The sequence below is a fragment of the Hyperolius riggenbachi genome, chromosome 6, assembly GCF_040937935.1.
Source record: "Hyperolius riggenbachi isolate aHypRig1 chromosome 6, aHypRig1.pri, whole genome shotgun sequence".
Classification (NCBI taxonomy): domain Eukaryota; kingdom Metazoa; phylum Chordata; class Amphibia; order Anura; family Hyperoliidae; genus Hyperolius; species Hyperolius riggenbachi.
This window is the reverse complement of record NC_090651.1, coordinates 144,125,971-144,140,710: the sequence shown is the minus strand read 5'-3', so window position 1 is coordinate 144,140,710 and position 14,740 is coordinate 144,125,971.

Here is a 14,740-nt window from a genome sequence, read left to right as displayed (position 1 = left end):
GCACAGTACTTGCACCCAGTCCCGACATGGCACTCACTACTCACACCTGCACACCGCCTTCACATGGCACCCACTATCTGCACTCGCATAATCTAGTACTAGCACCCAAAGTACCTGCACACAGAACCCACATAACACACAATGCCCACCCATAGCTAGCACCCAGTGCAGGCATGGCACCAAGTATTCACACCTATGTGATACACAGTACCTGCACCCAACACCCACATGCTTCATCTGCAGTAGTTCCAGTTGCACTAAGCCTCCACTTAGTGCCCAGTACAAACACCAAGCACTCACATATGACATCCAGTACTTGCACCCAGAACTCACAAGGGACTGAGTACCTGCAATCAACACCTTAATGATAGTTGATACACACCCATACAGCCAGAATCCACATGACACCCTGTGTCAGCACCCAGAATCCACATGGCACCCAGCATCTGCCTTTAGCACCCACATAACAACAAATATCCCACTATCCAGCATCCATCACCCATTTGTCACCATGTACTCACTCCCAGTACCCACTTGGCACTCAGTATTTGTATCTAAGACCCAAATACCCCCATAATCAACACCCACATGGCACAGTACTCGCACGTCACCAAGTTCCAAAGCCATTATATGCACCCAGTACCCGTCCATGGCCAGGACCCAAATAGCACCCAGTACCCATCCTTGGTCTGAACCCATATGGGAGAGTACTCTACCATGGCACACATCCAGACCACGCATGGCACTCCCTACTCACTCATGTCCAACACTCACATGTCTCCCTGCACCAATTAACACTCACATGGCACCCACTATTGTTTATCACCATCTGCTACTCATTCAGCACCCAAAACAGCATAGCATCCACTGCAAATAAACACCCAATACAAACTGGACCTTGGTACCCACAGCAGCTTGACACAGACTGTACTTTGGCATCTCATCACCCACTGCAACTTAGCACAAAGTGAACCTTTGCATCTTACCACCCACTGTATCTGGGCACCCGCTGCACCTTGGCACTTACTGCAGTTTTGCATCTACTAATGCTTAGCAACCACTGCATATTGGTAACCACTTCTTCTTTGCCTGAAAAGAAGCTTGGGTGCTGATCAAGAGGAACAGAGGTCCCAGTAATGAAAGGTGAGTCTGCGCCTCCACTGTGCCCACTCTAACCCACTAACAGTGGGCACCTATCACTGCTGATTTGAGGGTGGTGGCGCCAAAAGAGTTGGTTGGAAGGAGACACAAAGTCTGCTTGATACTGCTATAAAGGTATAAGCTGCACCCATGCCTAAAATTGCACCCAGTGCTCACACCTGCACACAGCCTCCACATGGCTCCCACTATCTGCACCAAGCACCCACTTAACCCGTACCCGCACATAAAGTACCAGCACCCAGTACAGGCATGGTGCCAAGTATTCGCACCCATGTCACATTCAGTACCTGCACCCATAGCCAGAACCCACATGAGACTCTGTACTCACACCCAGAACCCACATGGCACCCAGCATCTGCATTCAGCACTGTTGACAACCAATACCCCCTAGCCAGAAACGAGGAGGGGGGCATGCGGGGGAAGATGTTGCCAGGCCCCTTTTTTAAATTTGAGCACCCCCCACTTAAGGACCCTCTGCACGGCCCTGCGCATCATAGTTCGTAGGTGCTGTTTCAAAAGTATGCTTACATATTTACGCGTAGTGAAGTACCGCTACGTGTAGTTTACGCCCACTATGCGTAGTTAACATGTGTATTGCGTAGTGAACTACGAATGCGTTACTCGCATCTAATTTTCCGCATGCGATTGTAAGATTACAAATTGACGCATTGAAAAGGGGAATGTACGCATAAAAAAGTTCCAGTTATAAGCATTTAGAGAGGAATTAATGCGTACAATTTTCTGCATACGGGCATAAGCATCCGCATACACTACGCTTTCCACTACGCGTAATTTCGCGTAGTCTACGAAATGCATATGAAGCGAATATTTGAAGCCATAGTTTGGCGAAGCGTAATGGCGTAAAACTACGCGTAGTTCCAGCGTAGCGAAGTTGGCTGACTACGACCATCCCTGATAGCATAGTCTGTTAGTAATGCTGGATAGAGGCCAACACCTTGGGGTAGGTTCCTTTGTGGGGGAGAGCACACTCGTGGGGTCACCCCGTCACCAAGTGCTGAGATAACTAAGGTGGCACGCTCACCTTCTCCCTAGGCTGCTCCGGCCAACAGACAGCACAATATGCTCAATAAGTTACTTAGCAATCCTCTGTAAGGGATCCTCTCTTCCAGAGTAAAATGAGCCATAAATTACTTCTTTCCTATGTTGCTATCACCTACAGTGGGTAGTAGAAATCTGATATTACCAACAGGTTTTGGGTTAGTCCATCTCTTCATGGGGGATTCTCAGCATGGCCTTTATTGTTTATAAAGACATTCCCTGGAAAAGATTTATACAAAGATGCTGGCCAGCCTCCCTGCTTGCTGCACATGTTTTTGGCAGTTGGACGGAGCAACTGCCATTCACTCAGGGCTTTTAAAAATAAAAAAAACAGAGAACCCCCATGAGAAGATGGGTTAGTCCAAAATCTGTTGGTGATGTCAGATTTCTACTACTTACTGTAAGGGACAGCAACATAGGAGAAAAGTAATTTATGGCTCATTTTACTCTGGAAGAAACATACTTCTTATTCGTGTATATTAACATATATTTAAAATGTTAAGATTTTCACTACAGAGGTCCTTTAATGAAAGAATGATATGAAAAGTAAGTTCACAGGGAGGAATGCAATTGTTAACAACTCTTAAGCATCTGAAGATTCATCACATGGCCTCAGCTGTCCTTAAATTGTACCCAAGGAGGATATAAATGGCATAAATGGGACACAGATGTTCCCATCTAAAGAAAATGCCTCTGTGTCCCTTCCATGCAGCTCTATGTGTCCCCTGACCCCTCATTCCCCCCTGGATTGCAGCAACAAGGAGCTTGTGGGAGGGGAAGGGACGTGCTTAGCAGGAGAAGAACTCCTGTATAACACCCCTCCCCCCTCTCAGGACCTTTAGGCTGCTACTGATCCCAGATGGATACACATCGCTCTCTGGGAGTGTTTAGAGGAGCCAGACTCCCACCTCCTTTGCAGGAACTTTTGCACAGCAGCAGACAGATCTTTGCCTTCGAGCAAACATTGCCTTGATAAAGGGGTCCTACGTGGCTCCAAAACGTTGGCCATATTCTTTTACATGGAACCAATAAAGATTAACTTTAGCTGTGCCAGCTCTTTTCTTTGTTGAATACTGCATAGAGGGTGTCATCCCTCTTTTCAGCTGTTGCACTCCCCTTAAAGACTATGGGTTTGATCCTTTAGTGTGTGCAAGACAATACTGCAAATGTGATGCTCCCCTCAGGGCCATCCTACTGGCTTTCCCCGCCTTTATCCCACTCCCTTTTCCTACTTTGTGTGATCTCAGAGACCTGTCTGTGCAGTGTTGTGACCACAAAGGTCACAAAAGTGCAAGTAGTCACTGGTGGACGAGCAGAGCAACGTGGGACATTGAGAAGCAGCTCAATCTTTTCAGTGAGGAACGCTGCTTCTGGTAAGTATATTTATTTTACTGATATTTTGCCTGTTACTGTCACTGTTATTGGGAGAGATGTAGTTTATTTCAGCAAACAGGTGTTAGATGCCTATACTGCAGCTTTAGTTTATTATGCTTATTATGGCTATTGATTTAACCACTTCATGACATGGGCTGAGTGCCGTGTGCACATGCATGCAGCAGAATGGGTGCAGAAATAGGACATTTATAAATGACCATTTTGCAGGAAGTATTTAATTATGATTTTTTTTTTTAGCTCACGTTTATTTTCATCTACTGTGGTATTATTTTTAAATTTGACCAATTCCACAATAGTGCCCTTTTAAAAGATACCTTAGTGCAAAAAACATTTTAAAAAACGGGGGGAGCAGGCATATGTGGTAGGCTCTCCTCATACCCATGTCTCGCCCTGTTCTCTTCCATCCCCCTCCATTACTGCGTACCGATCCCCGGAACTTACTTCCTGGTTGGGGTAGTCACGGCTGACTGTGCTGGTGCTACCTTGTTTTGTACTTCCACAGACTTTGCAGGAGATAAGTATGACATGTGTATGTTTACATTGACTTTTATTTTTAGTTCAGGTCTGCTTTAACCACTTCACCACTGAGGGGTTTTACCCCTTGAACACCAGAGCAATTTTCGCCTTTCAGCGCTCCTTCCATTAATTAGTCTATAACTTTATTATTACTTATCCCAATGAAATGAACTATATCTTGTTTTTTTCGCTACCAATTAGGCTTTCTTTAGGTGGGACATTATGCCAAGAATTATTTTATTCTAAATGTGTTTTAATGGGAAAATAGGAAAAAATGTGGGAAAAAATTATTACTTTTCAGTTTTTGGCCATTATAGTTTTTAAATAAAGCATGCTACTGTAATTAAAACCCATGAAATGTATTTAACCATTTGTCCCGGTTATAACACCATTTAAATTATGTCCCTATCACAATGTTTGGCGACAATATTTTATTTGGAAATAAAGGTGCATTTTTTCAGTTTTGCATCCATTCCTAATTACAAGCCCGCAGTTTATAAAGTAACAGTGTTATACCCTCTCGACATAAATATTTAAAAATTTCAGTCCCTAAGGTAACTATTTATGGTTTTTTTTTTAATTGTATTTTTTTTTTTAATTACAAAAAAAAAATAAAAAAATTGGGGAGTGTGGGAGGTAATGAGTTAAATGGAAGGTTCAGGGAGGGTGGGGAAAAAATAAAAATCAATTTCCACTTACCTGGGGCTTCCTCCAGCCCGTGGCAGGCAGGAGGTGCCCTCGCCGCCGCTCCGCAGGCTCCCGGTGGTCTCCGGTGGCCGACCCGACCTGGCCAGGCCGGCTGACAGGTCGGGCTCTTCTGCGCTCCAAGTCCTTGTACTTCTGCGTCCCACGCCGGCGCTCTGACGTCATTGGACGTCCGCCGGGCTGTACTGCGCATGCGCAGAACTACTGCACAGAAGAGCCCGACCTGGCAGCCGGCCTGGCCAGGTCGGGTCGGCCACCGGAGACCACCGGGAGCAGCGGAGCGGCGGCGAGGGCACCTCCTGCCTGCCACGGGCTGGAGGAAGCCCCAGGTAAGTGGAAATTGATTTTTATTTTTTCCCCACCCTCCCTGAACCTTCCCTTTAATTTATTGTGGAAATGTAATGTTTGTTTATGTAAAATGCTTTTAGGGTGTAGTTTACTATTTGGCCACAAGATGGCCACAGTGTGTTTGTTTACATGCGACCTGTAAGCATCCTTCCGGACGCTTACAGGAAGCAGTAGGAGGCTGGGAGAATCACTATGATCGCGCTGTTTCTAATAGAAGCAGCGCGATCATTGCGGGGGCTTAGATCAACGAATGGGAATGGATTTTCCCGTTCATTGATCTCCGCGCGCACAAGCGGCGGGAGCGCGGACAGCGGCGGTAGCGCGGAAGGTACGGATTTCTCCGTCCCTGGTTTTTTAGGGGGGAAAAAAGGGACGGAGAAATTCGTACCGCAGGGGTTTAAGTGGTTAAGGCAGATTATTTCACCCCATGTATCTTGCATGGCATTCTTTGTAATTTTTTTTCAACTTAATTTGAAAATAAAAAATAAAAAACTCACATTGCAAATGAACATTCATTTCCACTGAACACCACAAACACACTCTGATGTGGTCACAATTTTTTTATTTTATACCTTATGCATTTCAGCACAATTTTTCTGCTTTTTGTAATTGTTGTGGGGAAATTGCATGTGTGTCTTTCTGACAATCCTTAGCAACGACAACAAAATAAATAACTACAAAAAAATCCCACACTTAACATTGCACTGAAATGTAGTAGGCTGCCATTGACTTTTAACAAACGCAAACTCAGGATGTAAAAATGCACCAACACTACATTTATTATTGGGGAAAAGTTAAATCACATTAGTGGAAAATTTCAATTTTCTTGCCAATGTCCGTGCAATCAAATCCTATTCACTGGACAAAGGGCCTCCTTGGGGCCTGGACAAAGGGGCCTTCATGTATTTTCCCTAACCAGTTCAATCAAAAATTACAAACATAATGGCAATGGAAAAGCGCACAAAATTGCTAGTTAAAATTGACAAATACATATTGGCCCTTCAGCTGGACCAATGAGAACACTTCTCAAGGTTCTTTAAATTGGCAACTCTATTCAGCTAAGAGACATATTTGGAGATAAAACTGTACAAACACGTTATTTTCCATACTGCAAAGCAAGAGAATATTTGCCTGGCAGTACCAGGACAATTAAATCAAAAGGTTTAGAAATTGCCTCATGTTGTCACTTACCAGCACTTTCAGTACTCCTGAATTATTAATAACCTGTTAAAAAAGAAACCTACAGCATAACTCACCAATCAGATTCCCTTCACAGTCTTTTCCATTCTTTCAGCTCTCCTGTACTGCTGCAGTGTCCTCTCATAAATTCCAGCATTTTCACAGGAGTGGTGCTGAAGCGTAAGTAACCCAGAAGTACTTCTGGGTCAGCAGGGCCGGCCTTTGACCTGAGCGACCGGAGCGATCGCTCAGGGCGCCGGCTTCTAGGGGGCGCTCCTGCCGCCCTGGCCGCATATGTTATGGAGCTGGCTGCAGCCTCCAGGCTCCGGGTCCTTCTCGCATGGTAGCTCCGCCCCCTGGTGCCGCTGGGGGTGATGGGAGCGAAGACCAGGAAGAGAAGTGGTGACACTCATTAGATACATTGGACGCACCACCACGCCCCCTTTCTTCCCGGCTGCTTTTGAAAGTAGCAGCATTCTGAGACTTCCCAGGCCAGGCTGCTAGAAGGTGAGTTTACAGCTTGGCAAGTGTTCTTATCTATATAGGCATCGGGACCTGCCACAGAGTGTGTCTTCTCCAGACACTGCAGAGAGCATTGGATTTCATCATGTCCAGTGACTGCTGCAGCCATACTATCTGCAGCCTGTCACAGATAATGATGATGACTGCCCATAGTGGAGACAGCAGGAGTCCTGATGCCTATTTAGATAAGTTGATTTCCTACAGTTACAGCCAGCTAGATTCTCCTTGTCCCGTGGACACCCCATGTGATTGCTGTAACCATCTCTCTCCTCTCCCTTCCTCCTCTTCCTCTTGTTTTTTCCCTAGTGCAGGCTGTCTGCCTGCTGTGTGTCTGATATGACCCTGCTGCCCCTGCAGTGCCTGCAAAGTACAGCTAACTAAAACTAAATTCATGTTGTTGTTGCTAAACTTCTCTCACCTGCCTCCCCACCACAATCCTCTCTCTCTTTCCTATTTCCCTGTCCTCTCCTTTCCATAGCTCTGTGTCTCTATCTTCTTTCACCTCATGGTTTACTTTCTCCTTTCTTTCCCTCCCTCACTCTCTATTCTGCCTCTCTGCCACACAGTCACTCTTCCCTTTACATTCTCTGCTTTCCTCCCATCTCTATTTGCCTACCATCTCCTTTCCATCCTCCCACAATCTCCCTCTCTTTCTCTCCTTCCCTTCCTTCTCTTGCACTCTCTCCTTTATTCAGGGGCGTAGCAATAGGGGTTGCAGAGGTTGCGGCTGCATCGGGGACCTTGGGTCAGAGGGGCCCCGAAGGGCCCTCCCTCAACTACAGTATTAGCTCTCTATTGGTCCTGTGCTCATAATAATCACTTCTATAGATGCTTTGAATAGTGGAAATCATTAACAAGCTATTCCCCATCCCCTTCTTGCACCTCTGCCACTGTAGTTGCCATTGGTAGGTTTTGGTGCGTCGTATCAATTGTTATGTATAGAGTGCTTGGGGGGCCCCATTGTAAATTTTGCATCGGGGGCCCACAGCTTTTTAGCTACGCCACTGCCTTTATTCCTCTGTTTAGAACTCTTTCTCCTTTCCACCCCTCTCTCCTTTCTTTCTCTCTCCTCCTCCCTGCTCCTCTCTCTAGTTTTTGCCTTCAGATCTGCCTAAAAGCGGACCTGAACTCAGAACTTCCTCTCTGCTCTAAAAAGTATAACCGCCTTTACAGAAAAACATTTCTTTGTTACAGCTGATACACAAATTCTGCAATAAATCTGCAGTCTGTGTACTTCCTGCTTTCATGGAAGCAGTAATAATGGTAATATCCTGTGTTTTCAAATGAGATTATCTCATCTGTGAGATCAAATTACAACTTGTGATTACAATTGCGTTTGCGTTGGGGTTTTTTTTAACGCTTTTTTCCCCCTTCCCAGCGATTTATCTTTGATCCGGAAAAGAATAAATACAATTTATTTATTCTTAAAAACACAATCGCTGCATAAAGCGATTTTGTGAGCGTTTCGCGTTTTTCCTATACCTTCCATTGAGGCGGAATCGCCTCAAAAATGGTCCATGCAGCATCTCTCTGAGCAGATTGGAAACGAACTGTCTCATAGAGAATCATTGCACAAGCGATTTCAGGGCGATTTTAAAAAAATCGCCAGCGTTTAAAAAGTCAAAAATCGCCTCCAGTGTGACCGAGCCCTAAATGGGATCTGACTATATGGGGGGGGGGGGGGGGGGCACCAAAATATGGTTACGCTCAGGGCGCTGTGAAACCTAAGGCCGGCCCTGTGGGTCAGCCCCATTGCTGTAAAAATGCCAGCATCTACAAGAGGGCACTGTGGCAGAATGTGAAAACTGACAGGATGGAAAGGCATCGAGGGGAACCCGGAGTAGGTAAGTTATGCTGTGGGATTTGTTTTTTATCAGATATTAATTATAGCATGAAGTGGGAGGAGGTGGTACAAGTGAGGAGGATAACTGCCAATTCCTCACTGCTTATATTTGACTTTCTAGTCAGTCGAAGATTTCCAATATGTCACAGCACCATCCTCACAGTCCAGTGCTCCCTGTGGTGCAGTGCAACACCGCACACAAAATGTTACTAATAGCTTGCAAACGCCCTCTTAGTTCATGTGTTTAACTAGTTGACCACTAAGGGTATTTTCCCCTTAAAGTAAACATTCCCCTTTTTTCCCCTTAAAGTAAACCTGAGATGCAAATAAAGAAAGATTTGATACTTACCCAGGGCTTCCTCCAGCCCTATAAGCACCGCTGAGTCTCTCGCCATCCTCCCAAGTGCCTCTGTTTGACTGCAATCAGCCCGGGTAATTGGCTCAGCAGCGCCAGTTAAGTTCTTCTCCGCATGCGGCAGAAAATCCCGAATGACGCGAGCAAGATTACCGATGGGCAGAGAACAGAGGCACTCGGAAGGACGGAGAGGGACTCAGCAGTGTTTATGGGGCTGGATGAAGCCCTGGGTAAGTATCAAATCTTTTTTTATTGGTGTCTCAGGTACACTTTAAGGACCAGAGCAATTTTCACCTTACAACGCTCCTCCCAGTCATTTGCCAATAACTTCATTACTATTTATGGCAACAAAATGATCCATACCTTGTTTTGTTCACCACTAGTGATGGGCGAACAGCGTTCGCCACTGTTCGGGTTCGCCCGGATTTTAGCCTGTTCAGGTTCGGTTCGGCACCCCCCGAACACCTCATGGTGTTCGGGAGGGTGCTCGGGCATGCTGCCCGAACCCGAACAGGCCTTCTTTGTTCGGCCGAACATAGCCCCCTATAGGGTCCCAGCATAAAGGGAGAGCATGCCCCGAGCGAGGGGGGGGGGGGTCGGAAATGCCCCCACCCCTCCCCGCTAAGCTCTCCCTTCTGCCGGTACCCTATAATTAAATTTAAGTGCCCAAAAGTACCTGAGGAGGAGGAGGGCAGGAAGAGGGAAGCCGGAGTTCTTGAGCGCTAGTACCATCTGGTACTTCCGCCCTCTCTTGACGCACTTCCTGTTTACATTTGAAGTCGCGTCAAGAGTGCGCAGAAGTACCGCGATGACGCGTACGAGGGTACGTGTCATCATGTAGATGACGCGTACCCTCGTTCGCGTCATCGCGGTACTTCTGTGCCCTCTTGACGTGACTTCAAATGTAAACAGGAAGTGCGTCAAGAGAGGGCGGAAGCACCAGATGGTACTAGTGCCCAAGAACTCCGGCTTCCCTCTTCCTGCCCTCCTCCTCCTCAGGTACTTTTGGGCACTTAAATTTAATTATAGGGTACCGGCAGAAGGGAGAGCTTAGCGGGGAAGGGTGGGGGCATTTCCGACCCCCCCCCCCGCGCGCTCGGGGCATGCTCTCCTTTTACGCTGGGACCCTATAGGGGCCCCTAAAGGGACATGTTCGGGTTGGGTTCGGGGTTCGGCTCGAACATGCCGAACATCAGGGGCATGTTCGGCCGAACCACACCGAACCCGAACATCCAGATGTTCGCCCAACACTATTCACCACCAATTAGGCTTTCTTTGGGTGGTACATTATGTTAAGAATTATTTTATTCTGAATGCATTTTAATGGGGATAATAAGAAACAAATGGAAAAAAATTATTATTTCTCCTTTTCATGCCATTATCATTTTAAAATAATAATTGCTACTATAATTAAAGCCCACATATTTTGTTTACCAATTTGTCCCAGTTATTACACCATTTAAATCATGTCTTTATCACAATGTATGGCGACAATATTTTACTTGGAATCGAAGGTGGATTTTATAAGTTTTGCATCTGTCACTAATTACAAGCACTTATTTGCAAAAAATAACCGTAATATACCCTCGTGACATGCATATTAAAAAAAATTAAGTCCCTAAGGTAACTATTTATGTATATTTTTTTTTATAAATGTCATTTTTTAATGCATTTTTTTGGGGGGGTAACTATGTGAGATTGTGGGAGCTAAGGGGTTATTTTTAACGGGAGATGTAAATATTTGTATTTAAGAAATACATGTAGGTTCATTTTTACTACTTGGACACTAGATGTCCTCCCACTTTATCTTTCTGTGCATACTGTTAGTATGCTAACAGTAAATAATGCGTGTATGTGTTACTTTATTTTATCAATGACCACGGCATCTCATTGATGTCAGTTGTAATTGATCACAGGCACTTAGATCAGTGAATGATTTATTCACTAATAAGAGGGGATGAGAACAGGGTGCAAAAGTGAGCAGGTATTTGACTAATATCTACATCCCTGGGACTTCAGATGAAGTCCTGCAGGTTGTAGATATGCAGTAAGTAGTTCATGCTTGTGCATTGGGTAATTGAAAAGGGCCCAATTTATCTAAAAAATAATTATGTCTCACTTTTGGAAGGAGTCTGCCATCTGCTAAAAGTCTGCCGATAGTAGATTGACAACAGAAAGAAACCCTATTCCGAGCACAACACAATTCCGGGCACTTGGTTGATGCACACATTTTCTCTTTGTTGTAATCACAATTCCGGGCATGACCCAGTTGTATTTGGTGTTAATAAATTCTGATTGTGCAAATATAATTTTGACTGACAAATGTTTAATGTGTCTTCCCTAATCTGTTTAATATAACTTTTCTGTTTACAAAAACATTGTAATATGTTTGCACTCTTTAAAGAGGCTATAAAGTATAAAATAAACATTGCATGTACAGTATAGTGTTCTGCTAAAAAGTTTTTTCTACTTATCCTCCAAGCCCCACATGCGCTGGAAGCCCCATCCCCTTACAGAGACATGCTGTGGTGCTTCCATGACATTCTTGACTATGGTGCTTGACTGTAAGGGGGTAGAGCTATGGACCAGAGGTCAGAGCACACAGGGTTTGGAGGAAGAGTTAAAAAAAAAGAACTCCGTTATGTCATTATAACTTTCTAGGAGAATACTATACATGTAAAGTTTATTTTAGAGTGTATAGTCTCTTTAAATAATGCTTATAATTGTACTTAAACACTAGTTATTTAACGATTATTTACTGTAGTTTATGTATAGAGGCTCAAGCCATGAACTGAAATGAATTTGCCATTAGTGAGTATTTTTTTTGCATGCATAATTATCATTTTAAATTTAAATGAATGAAATAACAGTGACATTTTTAGTATATGTATATACTAAATATAAGATTATCTATCTATTTTCTTTATCTCAGTGAAAATTATTATGTTATACATACCATGTACCTATTCTCAGAAGGAAAGTTTGTCCTCATGAATTTCAAAGTAACCATATTATTTTCGGAAAGAAACTTCACTTTTTTTTTTTTTTTTAGAAGTTTGTTCAAAGAAATCCAGGAATCAATAGTAAGGGACTTTCTTCCGAAGACAAAAGTAACCTCATCTAGGCGGCTGCAGATTCTGCCAGCGCGGGATGGCTCAGACCAAGCTTCGCTTTGAAGTCAAGGTTACCTTCCAGAGCCGAACACTGTGCAAATTCCTGGTAGAACAGTGATTCATTTCCATGGCTCTGATGTTCTAGAGGGTTATTTTGCCATGAAAGAAAGGAGATTCAGTGACGCCGTGCTGTGTGTGAGGGGGAGCAGCTCTGCTTACTTCCAAAGCACATTAAACTGAATCCTGTAACAAAATAAAACTGTCCTCTCCACCACTGTGAGTCTAAAGGTTCAAGGGTGGTCTTGAGGTTGAGGATGGAGTTGGTTCAGTTAACATAGTACTCAGGCTTTGGCAGTTCAGGTATTCCTTGTTTTGAGAGCTGAGTGAAAATCTCTTTATCTGTAAATAATAATCAATTTTATGGTCAAGCTGAAAACAGCATCAGTACAGAAAGTATGGCAAATGACTGTAGCTATTATAATTCCATTATATTTCTTTCTATATTTGTGGAAAACCCAAAGAGCCTTTGTTAAGGTGAAGGACACATCAAGCTTTATTTTACCATCCTATTTATTTTTTTTGTATAAGGGGTTGCCAAGTTAAGCTTTTTACTTAACACACACCTTCGGCAAAACGACCTAAGTTAAAGTACCCCTGATCCTCCTCCCTCCTCCTCTTAACCTTTTAATATTGCTTTATTGCTAGTGCTGCGACTAGCACACAGCACCACCCTCCCACCTCTTGTGCCCCCTCTGACCCCGGTTCTGCTCAGTCAAAGTCTTCGACTGAGGCAGAACATCGGATATAATTGGGGAGGGAGTTACAGTTCTTCCTCCTCGCTGTCCATACATAACTCCGCCCCCTCCACCTGCCGCTTTAGTTCCATATGTGTTTCACTGCACACAGCGTGCAGGGGAGCTGCACTGTGTGCGGACTTGTGATAATTGAGGTTGGATATTCTTCCGACCTCAATTAATATGAGCCCACACACAGCGCAGTTCCCCTGCACGCTGTGTGCAGTGAAACACATATGGAACTAAAGCGACAGGTGGAGGGGCGGAACTGTCACTTCCTCCTCAAACGTAATTGCTGATAGAATGGCCCACAGGGGGGCGATGGAGGGGATAGGATGTAATAAAACAATCTAAAAGTATATCAAGGCCATGACAGGGGTACTTTAAGCACATAGGTATGTTCATGCTCTATTCTCATACCTCTGTGCATTTGCTGTTTCTCTCCTTATTCCTCCCATCCCTATAATTACATCTTTTAAAAAGTCTGAATTTTGGATAAAGTCAAATTTACAGACAGAAAGAGGCAGGCTTACTGCGATGTTCCCTCCTATCACCCTCCCATTCTCTCCCCTTATCATTCCACTAGACTACCAGGGAGAGAGAGCTATTGGGAAAGTGGGGGCACTAGATTACCAGGGAATGTCTTTAAAGAAAAGGGAGGACCACTAGAGGACTAGAGATGGCCCGAACAGTTCGCCGTGCGAATGCCTGGTTTGCGTTCACCAGCGAAGGCAAACTTCTGCGGAAGTTTAATTCGCCCCCATAGTGCGCCATTAGGGTCAACTTTGACCCTCTACATCACAGTCAGCAGGCACATTGTAGCCAATTAGGCTACACTCCCTCCTGGAGCCTCTCCCCCCCTTATAAAAGGCAGGCAGCCCCGGGCTTTACACTCACTTGTGTGCCTGCATTACTTAGTGAAGCAGGTACATCAAAACAAGCCGGGCAACTGTCACTTTGTTCCACTTTAATTCATCTTCATGCAAGACATGATACATACATAATTGTAGCTCTTCGCGGTGTCAAACCTGTTCCAGGTGTCTGTGCTGGGGTGTGTCAGGGTTCGGTGACCAGGGTGAAGGGACTGCACTACGCCGTTTCGCGCCTGACTGGCGCTTGTTCACGTGCTTGTGTCCGTATTCAATTTTCAGGGTTCGGTGACCAGGGAACTGCTGGCGCAGGTTCGGTGACATACGGAACTGCTGGCGCAGGTTGATGGGGACACCGCCGCCGTGGCTAGCGACATGGCGGCGGGTCCTGTAGGGCAGCCGGCGGACTTCGGTTCGCGTTCACGCACGGACCCTGGGCCTGGCCTCTCTGGTGCACAGAGGCAGAGGGTCGCGCTCGTGCGCGCAAGGAGGCAGGACTTTTACCTCCTACGTAGGAGGGTCAGCTGACTCTCCAGTCAGCTGACCTCAGGAGGCTTTTGGATTGGCTGGGTGGCGCTGCAGATGCACTCCCAGCATATAAGGAGCTAGTCTTCAGTTGCTCCTTGTCTGCTGTCGTGAATACTTAGGTGTAAACGCTCAGACCTTAGCTCAGTTCCTAGGTGTTGATATCAAGGACGTTACACCTCAGCTTAGGATTGTATTGCATATTTATCTGTGTCTTGACTTTGGCTTTCCCTGACTACTCTCTCCTCTTGTCGATTTTGTACCTTTGCCTATCTGATTCTAAGTTCCCGACCCTGCCTGTTAACTGACTCTGAATCAGCCTTCTGTTCTTGTACTGCTACCGTCTCTCTGTTGCT